Source organism: Toxorhynchites rutilus, chromosome 3 (assembly GCF_029784135.1).
Source record: "Toxorhynchites rutilus septentrionalis strain SRP chromosome 3, ASM2978413v1, whole genome shotgun sequence".
Classification (NCBI taxonomy): domain Eukaryota; kingdom Metazoa; phylum Arthropoda; class Insecta; order Diptera; family Culicidae; genus Toxorhynchites; species Toxorhynchites rutilus.
The window spans coordinates 142,363,123-142,389,206 of record NC_073746.1 but is presented as its reverse complement, the minus strand read 5'-3'; the positions used below and the strand labels follow the sequence as shown (position 1 = coordinate 142,389,206).

General features: G+C 40.1%; 1 protein-coding gene across 4 annotated transcripts in view; it reads right to left on the bottom strand.

Annotated features, from left to right (window-relative positions):
* The window catches only part of LOC129779928 (cGMP-dependent protein kinase, isozyme 2 forms cD4/T1/T3A/T3B), a 502,476-nt gene extending 489,644 nt beyond the window's left edge, over nt 1-12,832 (bottom strand). The window contains exons 1-2 of one of the 4 annotated variants that reach the window (XM_055787708.1): nt 12,496-12,832; nt 421-658 (exon numbers count right to left, since the gene is read on the bottom strand). The gene's annotated coding sequence lies outside the window, so the exon portion shown is untranslated. Of the gene's footprint in view, nt 1-420; nt 659-744; nt 942-12,221; nt 12,412-12,495 lie in introns of those variants that run through there. The other 3 variants (XM_055787707.1, XM_055787710.1, XM_055787709.1) reach the window with 3 other exon arrangements.
* Nucleotides 12,833-26,084: the final 13,252 nt, after the last annotated feature.

Sequence of the window (26,084 nt, the reverse complement as noted above, 5' to 3'; positions counted from 1 at the left end):
TTATTCAAGCTGAGTAGGTTGCGTGTTATTCTGTTACAAGGTGTAATGAATAATTTGGATTGATTCGTTGATTCAGTTGGCTTCAATCATTGATATTTTCCAGGTTTTGAGCTCCGATTTCATGCATGATGTAGATAATCCACAAAATGGCTCAGGCCCGACGAATTTAGTTGAAGATCCTAATCTTGCTAAGAGATCGGCTTTTATAATCTTATCGCGTTAAAATCGGTTGTATGCTGGCTGATTTGGCTATATTCATGAAAAGGATAACTACGAGTGAATCTAGTTCGCATGTATAAATACAATGATCCACAGATTTTCTCCATTTTCAGAGCAATTTACGCTCCTAGTTCAATAATTTCTAATTCAGCTAATTGGCTGCGGATACTTTACCAGAATAAATAAATAATTACCACTCACCTTCCGTTTCTCGTAAGCGAAGTTTATCCAAGATATCAAGTAGATGTTGGAGTATTTCTGCGAATGCACCGTCCACTGAATGAATACGCAATACAACCACTAACACATTCAATCGTTTCGATACGAAAGATGAAAACAAAACACTTTATCCACGTTCGATGGTATGCGCTTCTCGGTTATTTCTTCTCTAACTCACCACCAGCTTACACAGTGCATACACACAATACACGAAAGATGGCTAAAAAGCGGCAAACAAACAAAAAACAGATCAATAACGTTGAGTACACAAACAGAATAACGCGATGTTTATTTTGATAAACCAACCATCCACCGCTGGCGCAAGGGATCTCTCATCTCGCGCTGTATGTCCCGAAATTAGCGCTCCGACATTGACACATCTTTTACGTTAATCCGAATGCCGAAATGAAAACGCCTTATCACACGCCGACCCCTCCTTGATAGTGTCCACTCGGAACCTTTTGTTAGGAAATAACACAATAATTGGCGACTTTCGTAAGCGGCGGCGCGCACATGTGCCGGGGTTTTATTTACATTCTTTCAAATTTGGACAGCAGCACAACAGCAACAGTGGAAAAAAAGCTTAAAATCACACATGACACTATAAATAAACGAGCAGTCTGTCTTTCCGAAAACACAATACACTGATTTCGTATTATTACTGGCCTCTCGCGATGCCTATCGACTCGCTGATAGCATTCACGCTGCTGCTTCTGCGGCTGTGTTGGGGCGTCATTGAACGCACACGATGCCGCCAAAGCACCACCAAAACGAACAGAGGATCCCGGCGATGATCAATGGGGTTCAAAAATAAGTTGGGGACGGACAGTAGAGTTTCACGTTGCGGACAGTTTGACAGTTTACAGTTTGAAAGTGGAATATTGTATTTATATATAGGGAGGGGAGGGTTTAATACGCCTAAGGATGAAATGGGATAATGGATACTATGAAGCTAAGAAACAGCCTATTTGCATGAAGTAGAATATGGTACTCATTTTTGAAACAATATTATGAATGATATGATATTTATATTAGGACGCCTGAGGGCAGTTATCTTATATATAAAACTCTTGTGTCACGATGTTCGTTATCAAACTCGGCAAAACGGCTAAACCGATTCTAATGAAATTATGCACAAAACGTTTGATAGCCATGAGAATAGGTTGTAAACTATATTAGATACCGCTATGATACCGATTACTGTATATTTACCGTATATATACCAATTAGGGGGACACTATGCGAAAAATCATTTTTTCTGCATAAATCGATATTTTTTTGTATTTATTTAAATTTGGTTTCAGAAAAAAAACATAAAAACCTAAATTTTTATCCTTTTAACCCCGTCCCATTTTCTTTATTTTTTATTTCGCGATTTTAAACGAAATGCGATAAACACAATATCCAAATAAAAAACTTAACAACATTGAGCTTCGTGTTCTATTTCTGTAAAATAGAAACGGAATTTTGGGTGGAATAAACACACTTTTTAAACGAAAAATATTGATGGAAATTTGCTATACTCTTTCAAATATGTTTTGTATGTAACAAAGTGACACATTTTCTACAAGTGGGTAGTGTACAAAAATTCTGTCTGATAATGTTTTTTATATTATGGATAAAGTCTTAGCGGAAATGTAGTTAAAAAATATAGAAACAAAAGTTGAGTTAGGGTCAGGACTATGTCATCTAAGTATTCAAGTAACATGAAAAAATAATCTATATTCAAATGTTACCAACGTAAAATTGTTTTCGGTTTGCCAATCGGATAGAGAGTAGATTGCTCCACAACTTCTGTTTTTGATTAAGGCAAGGTTGCCGCATTTCCATGCATGATTAAATTTGAGTCGAACAGATTTCAGAGTGCAAAAGCCGATTTCGTTCAAATCGTGGAATCCGATCGGCTTTCAGACCAATCGGATTCCGGAATATGGGTTAGTGTTTGATATTGTTCCCCCCAAACATGGTTCATGGCCTATGCGGTGATCTGAAGCTTTTACCGCCTTGCGTTGCAGATGGAAAACACGATCACAAGGGTAGGTGAATAAAGGGTGTGTCACATCAAATTGCATCACGGAAAAACGCTGTAGAAATGTAAAATGTAAAAACGAAGAAACGGACAACCATTGACAAATATCAGTAACGCAGACTTTGACGGACTGAAAATCGTTGGGTATTACCACATTCGCCTCAGCTGAGCAAAACGTTCAATGTTTATATTAGTGTTGAGTTTCGTTGTTCAGCGAAAAGCAGTATAAAAGTCCGTGAATAAGGCAAGCAATATGGCTGTGTTTCATATTCAGAATATCGATTTGACGACTTCTCGATTGAATGACAACGACAAAATAATGCGCCAAAAAATTGGTCAATATATCAACATCAATGAAGTTGTCATATCTTTGGTTTCACAATTCATGAACGGAACCCAAAAGTCATGATTTTGGCTATTCATTCAGAAAACCTATTTTTCACTAACGAAACCGTAATTGAAAAAAATGAATATTGATTTTCTTTATTTCATTTTAAACTTTTAGATAAAAATATATTACTTTCTTTCACTTCACATTTTATATATTAACATCATTCTTTTTTTATTTATTTACATATTTTACATCAAACACATCAGTTACGTGAATTAAATATATTGAAATAAAATGTTTTGATTGATTTGATTTTTTTGTATTGTTGGCGGTCATCGTCCAAAGCGCTCAATTCCTCTATATGGCATAGCTCTTATCGCCACATATTCGTTTGATCTTCATCAACGAATGGATCAAAAACGTAAAATCATTCAAACATACGTACAATATATTAGTTATTGTTTATTCAATTACCAAAATATTCACTAGAAACAATTTATTTGGCAGAACAACGTTTGCCGGGTCAGCTAGTAGTTTATTAAAATTCGATTTCCCTGGATAGAACATTTAGGGGAAGTGGGTGTAATACGGACATGATAAGAAAAACTTCAATTATATCGATGGAAACTCATGCTTTACAAACTTGAAGGCAGCTTCTTGAAATTCAATATACTGTTTATCGCTTTATTTATCCGAATGTGTTTTGTGTTTTGAAATAAAAACAGACCGAAAAGTATAACATTCATTTCGCTTTCTCTCTCGGTGCTTGTGTGTCCAGTTACAGAAATAGAACAAACAGAGAAAACAATAGAAAAAAGAGTTGAATATTATTCCTATCACATTCCATCATGCATTAAGATAATGTGATCTCAACATTTCACTAACCATTTCAACCCCACCAGTATAAATATTTAGATAATTTACATTTTCCACTTGCAAATGAATTTACTTTTCCGTACACACCTCTAAAATCGATTCTCTGTTAACTCACAAACTGAAATATAACCATCAGTGAATTGAATTTAGAAATTGAACCACTCAAAATGCTTGCTTAATCTCGAAGCCGCTAAAATTACATCCACACGTGTGGAGGCGATCTGGCGTGGTGGTAACATCCATACCACTCACGCAGAGATCACGAGTTCAATTTTCACTCCCGACATTCTTCCAAAAATGGAAGCAAAAGTGACGAGCCAGCCGAAATGTGTTGAAAGTCACTATAATAGAAAGAAAAGAAAAAAACATCCACACGCGGAATCATGTATGAATTTTAGTTTTTGTTTACTTTTTCAACTATTGATTAGTATTAATTGTTTTAGGGTGGTTTAAATAGTATACAATAATATGTAGAACATGTTATGTCATTAACAGAAATTCGAAACTCAAAATGTAACTATACAAATCAATCACATGTCCATATTACCCTCAATCTCCGAATTAGCCGCACTTCCCCTATTTGGTACGAACGATTTGAATTTCATTCACTATTTCTGTTTTTAAAATGTATGTAATCTTTCCGAAAATACAACATCAGATTTACTTTTTACACCTGGTATGGCTGACATCTGAATCGGATTGACAGAACAAAAGAAAAAACAACTTACAGAAATGATGTGGAAAATTACATCGAAAACCGCTTCGAGGAAAAATTCGCATTTATACGATCGCATTGTCAACGTAGAACTATGAAACTCTTTTAGTCAATTTGCCACAGTCAATCAATATTTCAACAAAAGCACGAGAAACTAGGTATTCTTCAGTTTTCTTACATTGAAAAGGTACATACTCACTTTTCTCCAGACATAAAAAAATCACGCAAACGAAGCGGTTTAAATACAAAACAAACTGGAAGCCTGAATGTGCTCTGCGTTACATAACAATGTGAATCAGAATAAACTCTGTATAATTTTTGAATGTCACTTGAAAGGTGGGCGACCAGGTGGAACAAATTTCGCTTGCGAAATGATTGGAATTTTCTGCCATATACTGCAAATGTCTTCGGGAGATATTAATAAACCAATATCAGGCTACAAATTGGTGCAGCGACAAAAAAATGTAACATCATAAAAATTACCGTTTATGAGAAAACGCTCATTAAATTCTCGCTCTGAACCAAATTAGCAGATTGTCGCATCGCAATGCAAACGATCTCCATGTGAGCCAATACAAATGACGATTTACCGTAGCGGAAATGCGCTATTCAAAAAAAACGCCAATGTAAAAAAACGCTTTGTCAAATAGCATCCCACGGAAACCGTATGGTCGCAACGGCGACGTCGACAAGATAAGTTCAAGAGAACCGTTGTATCTATATCGCATATCAACAAAAAGTTTCGCGTAACGGAAACGCACTACTACATCCAATACAAAACAGACGTTCGACATGATGCGCAAAAATAGCCATGCAGTGTGGCATGAAGGAACAAAAAATGAACTTCTCACCATTTTGCCTCATAGTTGTTAGTACATAGAATTAAAAAAAATTAAAATTAAAATTTCATTGATATTTAGTCTTGAAGAAGATCTCCTTGGAATCATTGCAAGTACAGCATTGAGCATGCATTCCGGAGCAAATGGTTTCGGCACAATTCGTCACAGCTCAGACTTCGATAAAAACTAGAATAGAAGTGTGTGTTGCGTCAAAGATTGTGAAATAAAACACCGCACATAGGATGAGATTGAATAACCGCTTTTTCATGGCGGTTTCGCTATTTACCATTGCAGTACGAATTTGCTCGTGGTGATGAAATGGAAGAATCGCTCTCCGGACCTGCTCCTTTCCGTCTTTTATTTGTCCCGCCGATGACGCGAAACATATACAAAATATGCTTTTCGTTTTTGACGTAGGACTACGTCTTTCATTTCTATACTGGGGTGTAAGTTGTCAAGTTTTGAAAACAAGAGCGTTACGCCGAAACAACTAGCTTTTGAGTGTAAAGCGGACGCGGACATGGTTTGCTGAGGAGCGTCGAATGACAATCAGTGTTGCCACATACACAGATTTCTGGAATGATACAAATTTTCAGTACTTTTTGACGTAGAACTACGTCTTTCATTAAGGGTGTCAAATCAGAAAACAGGTCACGTTTTTATGAAATAAAGTTAACGTTAATAACTATTTTTGCCGCGAACGGATTTTGGCGATTTACATACTAAACGAATCGGAAATTCCGTAAGATTTGTTTAATATGCCATACATTAGAATCCCCTGGTTAGTAAATGGTTAAAATTCATGAAAACTTCAAGTGTTTCTATTTTCCCATACATTTGTTCTGTCCATTTGAGTGCTTCCCGAACAGAGCTATCAATAACGAGCAACTTATCGACGACCAACGGAGGGGAAATCGTAGGATTTAAAGTCTCCGTGAACAAAGGAAAAGAAGAAGAATGAAGGGGAATACTTGCCTAGAGTATAAACAGTGGATCTCGCTGAGGCAAACTTTCATTCGGCATCGGACTGTTGAGTAATCCAGTTCACTTTGCTTTCGCTGCGCTTCGATCTAAGATTGGACCCCACCAGTGGTAATCCAACTTGGAAATCGTCGTTTGATTTTTCTGTTCGTTTTTCGCGTTATTCGTATCGTGTGTTCTTCTTTCCGCGTTATAAATTGGACGCTTCGCGTAGTGTGCGATAAGCAAGAAGAAGAGGAAGGCAGGCTCGAGCCCTGCAAAAAACGAACGCATTGCCAGGGGCAATAAAATTACGAGGTAAGCGTCATCTAATGATGCACGCGATGTTGATGCAGTGAAAAGCGCTCGCACTGAACCGAGCCTTCGCGAATGTGACACCGCATCGAACAACAGCGAAGTAGGCGATTTCGGCGCGTCGGTCGAAAATGAAAACGCCCAGGCAGCAACCAAAATCAAGCTCCCCCCGCTGGTGGTGATGGCTGTCGCTCTTGACAAACTCATCAGCGAATTCGCATTGATGGGTGTTACAGCAGAGTACAAGCTGTGTGGCATAATTCAGTCTTTTTCCAAGCAGTTAACATTGTTTATTTTCCGTCTTCATAAGGGCTTTGTTGGTGCCTTTGAGAATGCATCAATGCATTAAACTGACGTTATGGCGAAGCAGACGTTAAGGTTGTGCACAAAAAAATTATTTGGGAATACCAAGCATCTTGAATGTCTTACTGGAATGTTATAAGTTATTTGGGTTCGCATGCCAGTCGCAAAACTGCCTTCAACTAGGATTGCATTTGCGCTAATTTTGATCATAATGAAGCATTGCTACTGTTTTCGAGGTTGTTATTAACAAAAAGAGTTTATTTCTCTTGTTTAGTCATCAAGAAAGTAAATGTTCTGGAATTTTGTATGTGATTAGGTTTTGCTTGCCAGTAGCAAAACTTCCTCCACTAAGGGTGACAGCTGCGCTTCTCTCGAGCATGAGAAAGTAATGCAACTCTTTTCGAGGCCAGTAATATTAACAGAAGCGTTTATTTGAAAATAGCGCAAAATGATGAGAAATGTTTATATTGCTAGTAGTTTCATGCCTCCAATGTATGGCTCTGTATGCATGCTATGGTGAACGCTTGTTTGGCGCTTGGTTTACGCTTAGTTTGTACGAACGATATCTAGAGGTGCGATTCCTTTGAGGCAATACTAAATAACATGTAGCATGATATTTGATACTTGCAAGTGTTGTCATTGTTGTTGTTTACATGCGGTGCCAAAGATATATTGATGTAGTTATGAGATATGGAATAATGGTGCTGCTGCAACATGTATATAATCGACTGTAGCCGAGTCTATGTCAATTTCGAAAAAGGCCACCGGAATAGCCTTCGAGGTAAATTTTCAATGCATTGACAAGAAATAAATTGCGACATACGATTGTTTTGCGAGGGCAAGAATGAATCATCAATCAATTATCGTCAACTGATTCTACAATGAAAAAATCATTTCAGAGATTATTCTACTAAGCAGTTGTTTCTAAAATTTCACAGCATTATAGAATAATATCCGAAGGTATAAACAAGTGACATATATAAAATAACAGCGTAGTTCTACGTCAACAATGCGGTCGTATCTTGGACACAACCTCCTATATTTTTTTAGACCAAGAATCTGTGTATACATATTACAGATTGTTGGATATCCTTGCAAATTTCAAACAGAATTTTTATCGTATCTCTATAGAAACATTGAACACAATCATCAAATCGAAATCATTTGTTAAAATTCAATGGAGGCAGTGCCTTAGTACAGTTGTCAAACGACATTAAGGCTAAATTCTGCAAGACTATGTATAAACACCACGAGGAAAGTGAGGATTGAACGAATGTTTATAATGCGAAACGAAACGAATTAAATTAATTCCGTCGGTTTCCCTAAAACTATTGATTAAATTTTGTTGGTATAATTCTCTATGTATTTAAATCTCTCAATCTAAGATATTACACATTTTAAATCAAATTAGGCTCCTGTGCAAAAAAAATTACACAGTAAACTTTTCGCATAGGCTTGAAAATTGAAAAAAAAACCTCATTCAGAAAACTCTGGAAGCTATACCAGTGTGATCACGAGTTTAAAAATATGGATAAGCAGAATATATACACTTTACTGCAAGTATGCAATTATTACTTCGTACTTAATTCTAACGCAAAAGTCTTTTCAGGTGCAAAATCCGCAATACAGATTATCTATTTTTTCTACAGTAAAAAAGATTTTTTAGCTCGGAAACACATATTTCAATGTGGCAACATTGATGACAATGAAGTATCTTTGTCAAGGTAGATGGAGTAGGCGTTTGGATTGACCCAAGGTCCCATCTCAGGGCTAGAAACGAATGAACTGCAAATATTTAAAGTCTCTATAATTCAAGAAGAAGAATCCATTTAATTGTGATTGTAAAGTGATATGAGAATGGTCTCGCTAGCTCGCCAAGCACTATGTTCTTTTCTCTCAATTCCATTTCTTTTCTGCCACCAGACTGAACGGAGCCGCATTTTTTTGTATGGAAGCAGCAGTTCTATTATCGAATGCTCACGAATGCCGCTGTCGACCGATGAATTCAATTGTCGGGGGTTGGTGAGTGGGAATTATTTGCGCTGAGTATTTCTGAGGAGGAATCGATTCCTCCTTTGAGCATTAATAATTTTTTTTCCAGTTAAACGAACTGGTATGAAAATCACTTCATTTGAAAGATGAAATGTCTAAGAAATATATGCTACAGCTCTACAACCAAACGTTCCGTTTCAGTATCGGTAGCAAGCTGTCGCCACTTTTGGCAGAGGTTCACGTGAGAGATTTTGAAACAGAATTGAAGAACGAAAAATTCTTCCTTCGAATGTGGAGACGCTATGTAGACAACATCTTCGCAGTTGTGAAAGAACGTTACCTGAAACAGATGTTGGAGTTACTGAATTTTCGACACAGGACCATAAAGTTTACTGTTGACAATGAAAAGGACGGTACACTTCCTTTTCTGGATTTGAACATTACCCGGAAGGAAGATAATCGGCTAAATTTTGAGATATATCGTAAGCCAACGTCTACAGACAGATACATAACCTCTGACTCCAACCATTTTGGCACTCAAAAGCAAGCAGCTTTCCGTTCCATGGGGCATCGTCTCTTCAGCATACCTATGGAGAGAGATGATTTCGCAGCGGAGAGGAATAGAATTCACCTTGCTGCAGAACTGAATGGGTACCTCCTAAAACACGAAAAGAAGAAACGTAGAGATAACATCACCACATTAGAGCAGGAGAAGGAACATCATAGAAGAATCAGCATGTCGTATTACCCAAAAATGAGCAACGCAGTCCAATCTATCCTCAGGAAACATGGGTTTCATGTGGTGTACAAAAGCGAAAGCACATTGAAAGACCTTTTGTGCAACCTTAAAGATAAAATTCCGCCGGACGAAAAATCAGGGATCTATAAGACCTTGGGTGCTCCCTTGGCCGAGTGGTTAGCGTGTTCGGGTTCGATTCCCGTTCTGGCCGGGGAATTTTTCGTCAAAGAAATTTCCTCCGACTTGCACTGTGATCACGCGTATTCTAGAGCTTGCCACTCAGAATGCATTCAAGGCTTGTTATTTGGCATAGAAATCTGAACTAAGTACTAATAAAAATGACGCAAGTAATACTACGTTGAGACGGCGAAGTTCCTCTAGGAACGTTAGTGCCATTGAAGAAGAAGAAGAAGAAGACCTCCTGCAAAGACTGCACCAGTGTGTACATCGGCCAAACACGTCGAAAATTCAAAATCCGCCTACGTGAACATAAGAATGCGGTGGATAATGAAATAGTCAACGATTCTAGTGTGGCAGCACACGCTTTAGCCCAAGACCACTGCATAGATTGGGAGCTAAAATAATCAAAAACATCCGAAAAGCCTCACAGTTGAATGCATGGGAGTCAATGTATATCTGTACCATTGATCATCCACTCATGAATGAGAAAGATGCGCCCATATCATCTCCTCTCTTCCATCTGACAAAGCTGATAACTTATCGAAAATCCTTTTCGACGAATACTGATATGTGTACGAATATGTGTTAGTATGTACTTATTGTAACCAGTCGGACACCCTCCAATAGATAGACAACATCGAGCCCGAAACCGGTCGACGTAAAGGGTAATTTTAACCCGTTTAATGTTTGTAAGGACTATAAGTATTGTGTCTTAGTCCCGTGTCGCGTCTCGTGAGTAGATCGGTCGCGTTCAAAGCGTTTATTTCCAAACGTATGCTCAGAACATACACAATGCATGCTCAGTGCTGAGTTTGAAGGGACACGGAGTACACAATCAACGAGGGAAAAATACGCTAATTGAGCTCTGCTCTTAAAAAAAATAGTATCTAGTAGAAGACCGAATTTGCGATTTCTCTATCTAACCAACAAGCAGTCAAAAGCCTTTCTTAAGGCTAAAAACAGGAAGTAGGTTATATCTGTGGTATAACCGCAAGGGTGACGTAGGGCTATCGTTGATTTAGTAAGCATTTGTTTTTAGTTGCATCTGAATCAATTCTGAACGAATGAATAAAGGAATATTTGGGGGACTTCGAAAACGAGAGCGTTACGTTGAAGGCACAAAATTCAGCAAAAGAAGCAATCACACGAAAGTTGTACAATACATAATACATTGCTTGTATTGTGATACGATTTATATTCCATTTCCAATAGACAAAATATCTGTTGCATCAAATCAGTCTACATAATTCACATGCGTTCACTCATCCTAATAAATTGCCGAAAGACGTGGTCTTACGTTGATCGCACTTGATTGAAAAATCACAAAACCAAATGTATTTGGTCGCAGTATTATTTGGATAGAAAACATAATAAACTCTTTCGCTTGAATGTAATTTTCAATTCCAAGGGAACTGGCAAATTATTTTTCGGCAACGATAACATCTTTCCAGATTCTCCTCGATACTCGAAGCCTACCAGTGGTTAATGCTAACTCGATAACCACCTGTTCATTGCACTTGATTGAAAAATCACAAAATCAAATTTATTTGGTTCCAGTGTTATATGGATAGAAAACAATTAAATAAACTCTTTCGCATGAATGTATTTTTCAATTGCAAAGGAGAGCTGGTAGATTACTTCAGTAACGATGACATCTTTCCAGAATCTTCTCGATGTTGGATGACAACCAAATGAAAATAGTTCCGCGCGTGTTATGTGTGTGTGTGTGTGATGGCTGCTCCGATGTCTCAAGCGGAACCGTTTGTGGCATCACTCTCCTTCTGACGGATTCCCTAATCTGCACAAACAGGCTCTTGGTGACACAGTTCATCAGCGCTTTCATGATAAACGAAGTTAGCTTCACCACAACAGCGACAACATGCTCCAATCGCTGTTCAATTATAACTGATTTCCGAGCGACGCTCGCTTATATACCGATTGGTGATTTCAATAGCCTTTTTTGAAAGCAATTTTAATGCTATTGAAACAAGCTTTTGGATGAAAAAGTAACAAGTATATAACGCGTAGACATTTTATCTTTCGAATGAAGTGTTTATCATACCACTTCGTTCGGTGTTTTAGGAGCTATTGACGCTCAAAATCTCAGTCTCCGGCGTAACGCTTATATACCGATTGGTGATTTCAATAGCCTGTTTTGAAAGCAATTTTAAGGCTATTGAAACAAGCTTTTGGATGAAAAAGTAACAAGTATATAACGCGTAGACATTTTATCTTTCGAATGAAGTGTTTATCATACCACTTCGTTCGGTTGTTTAGGAACTATTAGCGCTCAAAAAAATTTTTTTTCGATGTCTCTTAAATTGTAAAAATGCTTGCCCAACTTTAGAACCCCATTGACGGCATAGTTTCACGTTCCGATGGAAGATCCCATGCGCGAACGTGTCTTTTCTCATTGCACACAATACCACCGAACACAATCACAGACTGATAAAAAAAATAAATCACACAATGACACGACTGTGGGAGGTGGTAATCATGCTCACTTTGTTTTGATTGATTTCGATTGTTGCACATTTTCACACATATGTTTAGCGCATCCGAGCTGCTGTTCACTTTTGCTGTTATCGTTGATGCTGTCAATGATTGTTAATCCAAAATCATATTCACAGGAGAAACACTGTCCGAAACATGAAACGTTACGGTCCGGATTCGGGACGCGAGGTTCTTGGGAAGATGCTGCGCTAAATGACACACATTCAAGACCCTCTCTCGTGTTCGAGGGTCAAGACGGCAGGAAGCAAGGAATATATGATGCACCGTAAAATCCGAGTTCCACTTCTCTGAATCACCTTCTGAAACTAACTGCGACGATTTTCCGAACTTGTGTGAGCAATTTTCGCGCTTTTCCAGTCTATTTATTGACTTCGAGACGTTTGGTTAGACCCGAGCGACAACTTTCAATGGCGAAAAAATAGTGGTGGCTGACAAGTAAGTACCCGCAAGTACGTATTAGAGGTAATAATGTTTTCCAGCGAGAGGAAAAATGTCCCCCATGTGAAACAAATCAGCCAAAGTCACCGACGACGACGACGACAACGATGACGCGAACAGATACAAAAAGTCAGCAAGCTCTGCTGCTACCCGTCGAGCACTAACACTCTGTCCTCCGGAGAGCAAAAACACATCACACGCGCGCGCTTAACTCTCTCTACGATGGCTTGATTAGTCTCTGTAGTGTCGAAGTGGTTCAGCAGAGTAACGAGATATGTTATTACTGCCGGAGATGGTGCAGTATCACACACCAAGTGGTTCGAAGAGCGAGGAGCGAAGAGTCTGCCGCGAGATATATCACGACCGCAGAGTGATCCACCACCACGCGTTCGCGAGTTGCGTCTAAGATGGAACACATACCTACACACAAGAACAAAGTCGCGTCCGCGTGGTGATGACGGCATTGTATGAGGCCAATATATTAGCGAGTAGCTTAGCGGCATATTCGGCACGGATTTGATAGGGGTGTTCCGAAGAACTAAACATAAATTGTAAAATTGTAAAAATTAGCAAATCATGTCATAAACACGTTGAGCCGCGAATTTTTCACAATATCGATGTCGATCCCAATTCCCAAAGAATTTTTAGTATAAATAGAAAATGATCTGAGATTCGACAAGAAAGTAGTCAAATCTTGTAATATATTCGATCTCGATGTCTCTTGATTGGCCTTGAAAGTCTATCATCCAGACGATTGAAAATCAACGGATGTTAATATTCGACATAATGACAAACAGAACTAATTGCTCCGTTCTGCTCCAGCACGCTAACTTGAACGCTCCATCTAATTTTCTTCGCAAACATAACACGATCATTATCCCCATGCACAGGACGAACTACGGGCACAACAACGCACTCAGTGCGAGTTTACGAGCATTCATCGATGTTTCTGACTACTTTGACTATAACATAAGCAAGGACCGATTCATGTCGAATTTATATGGATACAATCTGCAGGTATCTCTCTATCGCATGAAACTCTAAAAAACGATATTTTTAAAAAAATACTATTTTCAAAACGTAAACGTAAACGTAAGAAAAAACGTTTTGGACCGTATTTTGTTTTTCAAACGGCCGCCAATTTGTCAAAAAAGATGTTTTTGACTTGTCCGAGGTTCATGCGATAGCGGCATCTTTACTGATTCAGAATCTGCTCGATTTTTTCTGTTTCAGATAACCAGGAGGGGTGGAATCGTGTACGCCATGGCCACTTTTTTTTAACCCCCTCACTTCATCAGCTCTTAACTATTCTAATTATGATTATTTTTTCTCCGTTAAATTTTTGTTTTATTGTTAAAAGATAGACGAACAAATAATGATATAACGAATAGTAAAAATATTCTTTGTTTTATTTTTACGTAGCTCGAAAAAACGTCCGAAATTCGTGCCTCTACACTAGAATACCCCCATAAGGCAAAAAAAGGAATGTTCGATAATTCTTTTGTAGTTGAGATTTGACCATAAGCGAGGAAGATTTTTATCATTAAACATGATCCTCTATCACCTGAAATATTCCGGATCGACTACCTAACAACCTGTATATGATAATATTTTATTCAACTTATGAGAAAGTTTCTTTTAATTTTAATAGAAAGTTAATTGATCTCTCAAAAACTTATTTCAATCGTGCAGAGCAATTTTTTTTTGAAAAATTGAACAAATTTAAAATAATGTGTGGGGAGGGGCAGTGGCTGAATAATTTGGCGTTGAATTACTCTCTGATAAACTGTCGAAATTTCATAAGTTATGTTTTGATAATGATTTAAGCGGAGGAAAATCAAAATAACATAAATGGGAGAAACTAAAGAGCAACACAAATAACTTTTCGGGTAAGGTTAGTAAAAAATCAATGAGTCGTTTTTTATGTAAGTTTTCCCCACGAACTCTTTGGAAGTCATCTAGATACTTGATGCAGAATGGTCAATAAGCAGTTGAAAAATAAGAAAATATATATTGAAAATATTTTTAATACGCTATTAGTGCCCTCTGAAAATTCCCCGAACTATTGCGGAAAAGGTTTCGTATTGTGTTGACGACTAAAAGTGAATCGAGTGTGTAAATGAACCGACATTTCCTGTGACCAATCGTATTCCGGAGTGGGCAAAGAACTACACTCAACAAAAAAAAAAAAAAGAGCAGCAAAATGCCACATCGAAAACTTTGAGTGATTTTTGAAACGCTGTAACTCTGTTATAAAATAATGCATTCGTCAAAGCAACAACTGGACCTTGTATAGAATATTGTCAAGTTTTCAGTGGGCAGTTTTGACCATCGATTTGCGTTCATTATTTCATGAAATATTCTTAATTCAAAATTAAAGCATAATTTTTCATTCGATAGAGAATACCTTCGTAGTAAATAGTCCTACTGGAACTTTCTATGAATCAAATGGAAGCGAAATAATCAGGTTGATTGGACTGTTATTGGGAATGTATTTTTGAAATCTATAGAAACTTTAAAACCAAACCAAAAATACTTTATTTTTGTTGCAATGTCTTGTCTACAACGAATGTACATATCAAAAATCATATTTTTATGTACGTACGATATCCCTAAAATAGAAATTTATAGCTTGAAAATGCTGTATTTTTTCATTTTCATGTAATCAATTATATCGAAGCTACAGGCGTTCCGAAATCGCTTTAAAATTTCGACCCGTTACTCCTCAATGCTTTTTCAAGTGAAGATCTGCAGATATCAGTACATGCTTCCTACTTCAACTTTTCTTTTCCTGAAGTTCTTTTTAATTGATAAAAAAAATCTATGCATATTAAGTGTTCTGTTCGTTTTGGTGCGCTTCAAAAACTCGAAAAATTCGGTACTGATGAAGCTCGATATACAATCCACTCCATGGATTGTTGTTGCTACTGCCAATACATCAGGAAGCTTTAAGATTTCAGGATAGAAGAAATACACTTCTGAAATAAAGCTGTGAACGTAAATTAACTTTCTAATATTGAATATCTATCTTTAGAATTACGTGTGGCATAGTACAGCTAGTAAAATTTGAAACAAAATAAACTCAAATGGACTTAAAATTCAATTTATGCGCAATTCAGTTATTTCCTCAGTTATTCTAATAAAATAAGGAAAAATGTCCACGTGGACCACAAGGGAGGGGTATGAAAATGTCCACGCTTGTCCACGGAGGGGGAGGGGGGAGTCTAAAATCGTGCTTTTTCTGTCCACGTGGTATGTGGACAGCCCCTTATATACTTGTTACTTTTTGATCCAAAAACTTGTTTCAATAGTCTTAAAATTGCCTTCAAGACAGGCTATTGAAATCACCAATCGGTATATAAGCGAGCGCTACTCGGAAATTCACTCAGTTCTAATTTGACAGCAATGGGAGCATGTTGTCGCTGTTGTGGTGAAGCTCTTCGTTTATCATGAAAGCGCGGATGAACGGTGTCACCAAGAGCCTGTTTGTGCACCTTAGGCCATCAGGAGGAGAGTGATGCCATAAACGGTTCCCCGGGAAGAGATCGGAGCAGCCGCCACACACACACATACACGCGCGGAACTCTTCGTTTGGATGCCATTCAGCATCGAGAAAATTCCGGAAAGATTCAATTGTTGCTGAAAAATAATCTGCCAGTTCCCCTGGGAATTGAAAAATACATTCATGTGAAAGAGTTTATTTTAATGTTTTCTAACCATATAACACAGCGACCAAATATTTTTCAATCAAGTGCTATTAACAGGTGGTTATCGAGTTAGCATTAACCACTGGTGGGCTTCGAGTATCGAGGAAAATCTGGAAAGAACTAATCGTTGCTGCAAAATAATCTGCCAGTTCCCCTTGGAATTGAAAATTACATTCAGGCGGAAGAGTTTATTTTAACGTTTTCTATCCATATAATACTGTGACCAAATACAATTGGTTTTGTGATTTTTCAATCAAGTGCAATTTACAGTGGTTAATGGTGGTGAACTTCGGGAAGAATCCGGAAAGATATGGCTGCTGTAAAATGATCTGCCAGTTCCCCTTGGCATTGAAAATAACATGCAAGCGAAAGAGTTTATTTTAATGTTTTCTAACCATATAACACTGTGACCAATTACATTTGGTTCTGTGATTTTTCAATCAAGTGCAATTAGCAGGAAAGTTTCTGAAGATTATTCTCCCCCATCAGTAGGATATTTTCGTATCCAATATTGGATGCATAAAACATTGTACCTACAACGTAACGCTCTCGTTTTCGAAGTCCCCCAAATATTCATTTATTCATTCATTCAGAATGGATTCAGAATCGACTTCAAACAAATGATCACTAAATCAACGATAGTCCTACGTCACCGTTGCGGTTATACCATAGATATAACTCACTTCCTGTTTTTTCCGAAGACAATATGGGAATGTGGTCACCCTAAGGAACATGCCCATTTCCTGTGACCACATACCACTAAAATTTCCGTTCTATTTCCGATAATAGGCGGTTTTTATTATGAAAATTGAAAATAGTACATTTTTCATTATTTGAAAAAAGGTTGAAAAATCTAACCTTTTTTTTTAGTGAGGAGGTAAAGTGGTCACCTGTGGGGGGCAAAGTGGTCAATCGCATATAACGCTAGAAGAGATAGGTTTATGAGTGTTTTCTTGAACAAATTTGTTGAAATCATTGTTGAAATAGTAGGTACATGTATAAATTGAGCTAGGCCTTTTCACCGAGAATCGTAATTGAATTTTTTTCATAAGTACAGAAACGTAGTAGGAAACACATAACATTTTTCAAAAGGAGGCTTGGTTTTGGTTGGGGTGGCATACTTTTCCTGGGCCAAAACCACAAAAGGAACCCTTTTAGGATCAGAAGGTGATAAGGTATATCAGCTTTTGAAAACAGAACATTGTCAGTAGTAATCCTCCACTGACCACCCTGCCCCCAAAAAACGAAATTCGAAATAATCGCTGAAATTGCGTAAAATATCTGTTCACCTCCCATAGAATATGTGAACAGTCGTCCAAACTGTTGATTTGTCGCAAATATCAGGTCAAATAAACTAAATTTCATTAGAAATTCCTTAAATTCGAAACGCACAAAACTACGACCGAATGGCTACCGAGAGAGCGTTTTGACGTAGAACTACGTTTTTCATTAAGGGTGCCAAATCAGAAAACAGGTTGTAACAGGATCACTGGACCACCTACAACCCGATACACATGCCCTTATGGCAACAAAATTCTAGCAAGTGCGTCACGCTGTGCAACCAAAATAAACATGCGAACCATGTCGTAAATTCAGGCCAAGGTTCCGATGGTTATTTATTGCATAATATGACGCGCTGACCATTAACTTCCTTTGTTTACTTTTGCACTTCTTCGCTAGCTTCGCTAGCGTGAATTTAATGACAAACACATGCTTGCGCAAATGCGCAAACGTTTCCTATTTATGCTTTCGATTCCGGTTGACATCTTTTCGGACACATGTGTTATGTGTTTTACTACAATTCGCCTGACCACGCATAATAATAGAATTTAGGTTGTAGCTAGTTGTAAGAAATAAACGAATTGAATAAAAGGGAGTCTGACCCAGTTGGGCGGACTCAGTATGAACGCGTACGTGAAAGTCTTTTCATATAACCGAAAGAAACTACTGGGTGTCCACATGGCGATCCTGCGACCTGCGACATGGCGACCGAGACCGGGACTAGTGTGATCTGTGCGGTACTAAGGGTGAGCCGGAAAGTGTTGTTGTGCGACTGAACAGAAACCAATTAAGCAAATTAAGGTGCAAACAGTGATCTACAAATTTATTTCTCTCGAAAGAATAAAGTGAGTGATAGACGTTGGTCAAAGATTGTAGTGAAAGAAGAAGAAAATTCCGACAATGAATCGCTTGTTCCGGATTGATTGAACAATAAAGACATGCTGTCGAGCATATACAGCAAAGTGGAAAGCATGTTGAAGGAAAATGATTCCTGCACGGAGTCGGTTGGAGAAGCTCATTTGTTTGTGCCATCGTTGTCTGCTGAGAAGTTTGATTCACGATCGATGTTTACGTTGAACTGCAAGTGCTCTAATCCTTAAAGAGTCATTAACTGAACAAACCTATCCTTACATCAGAACCACCGAGCCGTCGGGGCCCAGCGCGAGACAAAAAGACAAAAAAATTATTTTAGCTGGTGCTGGTGAAAAAACAAAGAGAGTGATTTGTGATTTGTGAGTGCTGATAAATGAGACGCATGACAGAATCAGCGAATCGATATTGAAAGCAGCAAAACAGGTGCGCGAGGGCATGACGCTAAAACACACCACTGGGTAGCCTCAACGGTCAGCAAGGCATTCCCATTTAAAGAGGCGTTCCCGCAATACAGTGATTCCGTTGGTACTTGCAATCGTACTGGTACCACCTGCAGCAGTAGCGTTACTTCACCACAGCATCGCTAAGTGTTACCCCCTCGTCAACATAGAAGGAAATCAACTAAGTCAGACAGGAAGCAGCCATCACATGCAGAGGTGCCGGATGGAAAAGCAAGGCGGGTGAGCTCCTGAAATCATTATATATATAAGCAGTTCTTAATAAAAAAAAAAAAAAAAAAAAAAAAAAAAAAAAAAAAAGCAGGTTCTCAAATGGGGATCAACACTAGGGTAGGAGCCTACCTGTTGGTCTCAAATGTTCCTATCTCACGCCTCCACGAAGATCATATGACGACATTTTTAGATCGGGCGTGAACTGGAAACACACACCTGGTCTTGGCTCCGAGAACGGGTGTCGAAAGTGGCTAAGTGAGGGGGTGCGAGCGAGTCAGAGCGCTATATCTCTCCCGGGGAAGGCCTCCCGGGTCATGGAGGCCTTGCCAACCCGCTGTCTCCCGGGCAAAGGAGATACACCCAGAAAATGGAGCTACGTTCACGAAGAATACTCAGAATGCGATCGCCCGAGGAGGGTCCCCGAACTGGAGCTGGTCCTGGAACGGGCGTAAGAGCGAGCGGCCAGCGGCTGGAGGGCGATGTGCAAGAGCGGGCCACCAGCCGGGTTCAACCCGAAGAGCTACCGCCACACGGAAACAGCAGCCATCGACATCACCAACGAAACGCTGCGCCTACGAGGCGTGTTGCGACTGTCAGACGACAGTCGTCCACACTTGTGGGTACTACTAGGCGACGGATCATGTGGACACATGAAATGAATGAATTCGTGATCCGCGCCTATTACATCTGCACTGCTTTGGAGACGGACATGAGCGGTCGCCCTCGAATACTCGCAATGTTCGAGGAAGCGTATCCAGAGTTCGTCGGGAGGCTTGACCAAAACGCGATGAACGCGAGGCGTAGAGCGATTGTACGCAACAATATGCTCTCCCAAACGCAAGTCGACGAGATCAAGCAGCAGGTGCAGAGAGAACTAAGCTCCAGAACAAGCAGAGCAAGCGATGTGTCGAGACGAAGTTCAGTACGGCTGAGCAATTCATTCGCGAGTGGGGCACGCGAATCAGCACCAGTGGAGGCCACAGTACAACAACCCCCTGAGCCGGAAGATCCACAGCCAGATCAACAACTACTACGCGATCTGGTCTTCCATTACGACGAGGCGATCTCACAGTTCCGCGACACGGACCCTTTGTCGCGCCCCAGGATCCCGAAGTTGCAGCATTCCCGCAGGCTGACAAGTGCAGTAAAGCTCATGAACGAGCACGTTCTTCCGCTGCACTTGGTTGATGCTGAGAACATGGAGGAGCTGCAACTGAAAGTTTACTGTGCTGCTGTGGCGACCGCCAAAAGTTTAGGATACCGTATTAGGCCAAGAGGCGGACTGCTCCAACATCTCCGTGAAAGGCGTGAGCCTCCATGGCGAAGGAGATTGGAGCAACGGATCCTAAACAAGCGTGCCGCAATTGGAAGACTGATGGCGTACAAAAGAGGCAGCAGATCGGCGAAATTATGTCGCCAAGTTGCTGTGATCGTGCGGCCTACTGAACTTCGCCAGCTGGGAGCTCACCAGCTGACGGAAAAACTCGACACACTGGTACAGCAATTGAGCGTCCTAACTAAACGGCTGAAACGTTACTCTGACTCTGCAAAGCGCCAGGAACAAAATCGGATGTTCAGAGATAACGAAAAAGCGTTCTACGACCACATTAGCGACGAGAAGCCCGACTACCGCGAAGGTTTGCCAGATATTAGCGATGTGACGAACTTCTGGGCTGGTATTTGGGAGACCCCAGTACAACATCGCGACGGGCAAATGTGGTTAAGACGGGAGGAGGAGAGTTGTGGTGAAATTGGAGAGATGCCAGCTATCATCGTCGAAGAGAACGATGTCCGCGAAGCCTCGCGGTACCTGAGGAACTGGGCAGCACCGGGCCCCGATGGTGTTCAGAACTTCTGGCACAAGAAGCTGACCGTCGCACATCCAAAGATAGCTGAGTGCTTCAACAAGGTGCTACGTGACCCACACAACCTTCCTGAATTCGCCACCCGTGGCGTCACATTCCTCCTCCCGAAAGACAGCAACACATTGAACCCATCAAAGTACAGGCCGATAACGTGCCTATCGAGTCTGTACAAGATATTAAGCAGCATCATAACCGCCAAAGTTTCTGCCCACTGCGAACAACACCATATCATCGCAGAAGAGCAGAAAGGATGCAGAAAAAATACGCATGGCTGCAAAGACCAGGCCATCATCGACGCAACCATAGTCGGCCAGGCGGTTTATAATCAGCGGAACCTAAGCATGGCCTATATCGATTACAGGAAGGCTTATGACTCCATACCTCACTCGTTTCTCGTCCGGGTATTGGAGCTCTACAAAATTGATCCCGTCGTCGTTAGGTTCCTGCAGCATGCGATGAGGCAGTGGAGCACGTCTCTGCACCTTAGTGATGGGGAAAATGTGTTGCAGTCTAGAACGCTGCAGATAAAGAGGGGGATATTCCAAGGCGACTCTTTCAGCCCGCTTTGGTTTTGTCTGGCACTGAACCCCCTCAGTAGGACGCTCAATAGAAACGGTCATGGCTATAAAATAAGGTATGGCGACGGCGCCCACGAAGAAGTGACCCATACCTTTTACATGGACGATCTCAAGGTCTACGCTGATTCACGTCAGCGTCTAGGTGTAGCTATCCGGGTTGTCGAAGACATAAGCAGGGACATCTGTATGGAGTTCGGCCTCGACAAGTGTCGCTGTGTCCACCTGCTGAAAGGACAACTTACCGAATCCGGAGGCTACGAGGTCTATGACGGCGAGTTTATAAGAGACATGGTTCGTGGCGAATCCTATAAATATCTTGGATTCCGACAGCTCACCGGGATACGCCACTCCGACATCAAGACGGAGCTGCGAGACAAGTTCTTGAGTCGAGTGAACTGTGTCCTGAGGACTTTCCTCAACGCGGGGAACAAGGTACGCGCGATCAACACATTCGCGGTTCCCCTGCTGACCTTCAGTTTTGGTGTAGTCAAATGGAGCAAAACTAACCTAGAGGACCTTGAGAGGAGGATGAGGAAAGCATTCAAAGAGGCCGGAATGCACCATCCTCAATCGGCACTGGAGAGAGTTTCACTACCACGCAAAGAAGGGGGACTTGGAATCGTCGACATTTCTGCACTGTGTGTTGCCCAGGTACGACAACTGCGCGAGTACTTCGCAGAACGCGCCAACCAAAACGCGCTATACCGGGCTGTCTGCGCCGCCGACAGAGGATACAGCGCTCTGCACTTGGCGCAAGCGGAGTACCAACTCAACTGCAATCTGCAGACAGTGGAGGTGAAGATTGCAGCTTGGAAGCAGAAGGCAGTGCATGGTGCCCACCCCCATCAACTGGACCGGCCACACGTCGACAAGGCCGCATCTAATCTGTGGCTAACGCGTGGTGAACTCTCTTCAGTAGTAGAAGCCGACATGATAGCCATCCAGGACAGGATAATGCCGACGAGAAACTGCAGGCGGTACGTCTGGCATCAAGACGTTGATGACATCTGCCGGATGTGCCATCAACCAGGTGAAAACATAGAGCACATTATGGGAGGCTGTCCCGTTTTGGCCAACGCAGCCTACACCGAGCGCCACAACAACGTGGCCCGTATTGTTCATCGACAACTGGCGCTCCAATGTGCTCTACTGGAAGACAACGTACCAAACTACCGGTACCTGCCTGCACCTGTCCTGGAAAATGACCGTTTCAAGCTGTACTGGGATCGCACTGTTCTGACCGACCTCTCGATCCACCACAACCGCCCAGATATAATGGTTTACGACAAGAGCGACCGCAAAGTCACCATCATCGATGTCGCTATTCCACTGAACCAGAATCTGGAGGAGACCCACGGTCGCAAAATCTGCAAGTACCGACCATTGGCCGTGGAGCTCAAGGAACTGTGGGGGCTAAGGGAGGTCCCAAGAATTGTTCCAGTCGTTCTCTCTGGAACTGGAATTATCCCGAAGACACTTCTGGAAGCGCTAAAGGTGTTGAACATCGAGAAGGAATTGGCCGGCATCCAAAAGTCGGTCATCCTTAGCACCTGCGCGATTGTCCGACAATTCCTCGGTCAGGACTAAAACAGCACGAGCATGCAGATACGTGAATTCCGCAGAGCCTAGTCCCCCTTTGGCATTCAGAAGCCCGGGGGCAGGTGAAAATTCTGGCTAGGTTCGCCTAGTTAAGAAGTGAGATAAGTCTGCAAGAAAAAAAAAAAAACGAAATAAATACATAGATAGTTGTTGCCCAATGTGTTTTGAGACCAGCATGGGTCTTTTTAGCTCTAAAACTGTAGCAAATACAGGAGACCCTCAGGTCCAAATATTGAACCACTTAGAAAATCATGGTCAAATGCACGAATACCAAGGAACAATCCTTTGTATTCTTCTAGGCGTAATTATCATAACAACGCTCATGAAACTTTTTAAAGCCTACAAAACATGGGTAACAGCTCAAGCTGTGGAGGCGGCACGTAAAATGCAAGCGGCGTCCGACCTAGTATAAAACCAGATGGATCAAACTACAGCTAAGTTACATAAAAACGTCCAAAAACTACAAACAATCAACAAGACGATCCAACAAGAAATAGTAAAAAATCTTAGAAAAACTACATTGAGGGCTAAGCTACAAGAAGCAGAGCAATTATATGCCGAAGTAAAACGAATTTTAAAACTAAATATAAATACTATTAAGGGATCGGACTGCACCCACTACATATCAACAGCTAAAGAAGCTATCCAAAATATTAGAGAAACTATAACTAGTAATAAACAGTATAAAAGACGTAGCCTAAAAGAGATTGGACTAGCGGTTTTATTTACAGTAGGATTGAACAAAATAAAATCAAAAATGGCAAACCTTCCAGAAACTATTAAACTCACTTCCTCCATAGTCCCTCAATTTGACGGAACAATCGACAAACTAAAATCATTTTTGGACGCACTGAACCTAGTAAAAACACTAGAAACAAATGACAATAAAACGACTATCATAACAGTTATTTTAACAAAACTCGAAGGAAGAGCTAGAAATGCCTTCCCCGACACACCATCTTCTTTGGAAGAAATCATTCAAACCCTTAAATCGACAATTAAATCCACACCCCCCGCTCAAATAATAGCAAAAATGACCGGTCTGAGACAAAATGGTAATATAGAAAATTTTTGCCAAGATCTCGAAATACTGGTCAACAAATTAGAAAATGCGTACATCGGAATTGAAGTTCCAACACAGGTTGCTAAATCATTGGCAACAAAGGAAGGAATAAAAAGCCTAGCTAACGGACTGAAAAACGAAAAAACCTCTCTAATCATCAGAGCGGGTACTTTCAACTCATTTTCAGATGCAACAACAAAAGCACTGGAAGAAAATTCCACAAGTTCGAACGTTAACATTCTCTCCTATTCGCAAATTAACAGAAACACAAATCGATACAATAACAATTTCAACCACCCTGCTAACAGGGGCAATTATCAGCGTTATCCATTTAATTCTACCAACAGAGGTAGAAACCAACACAGCTTTAATAATCAACAACGCAGAAACGCACAATTTTTCAACAACTCAACTTTTCCTCAAAGAAATAATAACAACCAGGGCCGACAGAACCAAGTTCGAGGTCAATTTACAAATAATAACACGCAGCGATATCACAACAACCAACACAATGCTAATTTTAACCGTCCGGTACAATACATCCGATTGACGGGAAACGAAGAAATTCCGACGGACGACCTCCAGTCCGAGCCGGTTATGTCATTGGAGGGAAACCAACAGTTAGGAAACCGATGTTAAACATTTACAAATGTGACGTAACTTGTTCAATGTTCGTCACCCTAAAAATGCAAATGACTAAAAGACCATGCACATTAATAATCGACACAGGTGCGGACATCTCTATAATCAAAGAAGACCCAATTAACGGAAAGCAAATAATAGACACCAACAATAAATGCATTATTAACGGAGTTACAGAAGGAAAAATAGAAACAATTGCAAGCACATGCACAAACATTATATTCAATGACATAGAAATTCCACATCAATTCCAAATCGTCAGCAATAAATTTCCAATAAAAGCTGATGGCATCTTAGGTAGAGACTTTCTAACCAAATTTGAATGTAACCTATGTCTGAAAACATGGCTAATGACATTCTTTTATGATAATACGCAGATAGAGATACCAATTCAAGATAACTGGGATAATAATTACGTTATCCCACCAAGATGTCAGTTAATAAAACAATTTTTCTTACCGAACATAGAAGAGGATACCGTCATAATAGCACAAGAAATTAAACCAGGCCTATTCTGCGCAAACTCAATAATCTCTAAAAATTCATCATATATTAATCTCATAAACACTAATACAAGTGAAACAACAATACCAACAGATTTCAAACCACTAGCAATACCTTTAAGCGAATACTCCATTAATCAACTTAACACAACAATAAATCAGGATTCTCCGAATAGAATTACCCAACTACTCAAAGAATTAAAACTGGAAAACACACCAGACAATGCGAAAACTAAACTTATCAAACTTTGTACAACTTATAACGACATTTTCGCTTTGGAAAAAGATACATTAACAACAAACAATTTCTACAAGCAAAAAATATGTTTAGAAGACAAAACTCCAGTATATATAAAAAACTACAGAACACCTGAAGCCCAAACAACAGAAATAAATAAACAAATTAATCACATGCTCGATAATAAAATAATTCAACATTCCATCTCACCATATAACTCACCAATATTACTGGTTCCCAAAAAATCTAACAACCAAGATAAGAAATGGCGATTGGTGGTTGATTTCCGCCAACTAAACAAAAAAATTACACCAGATAAATTTCCACTTCCAAGAATAGACGAAATCCTTGATAATTTAGGTAGAGCAAAATACTTTTCCACATTAGATTTAATG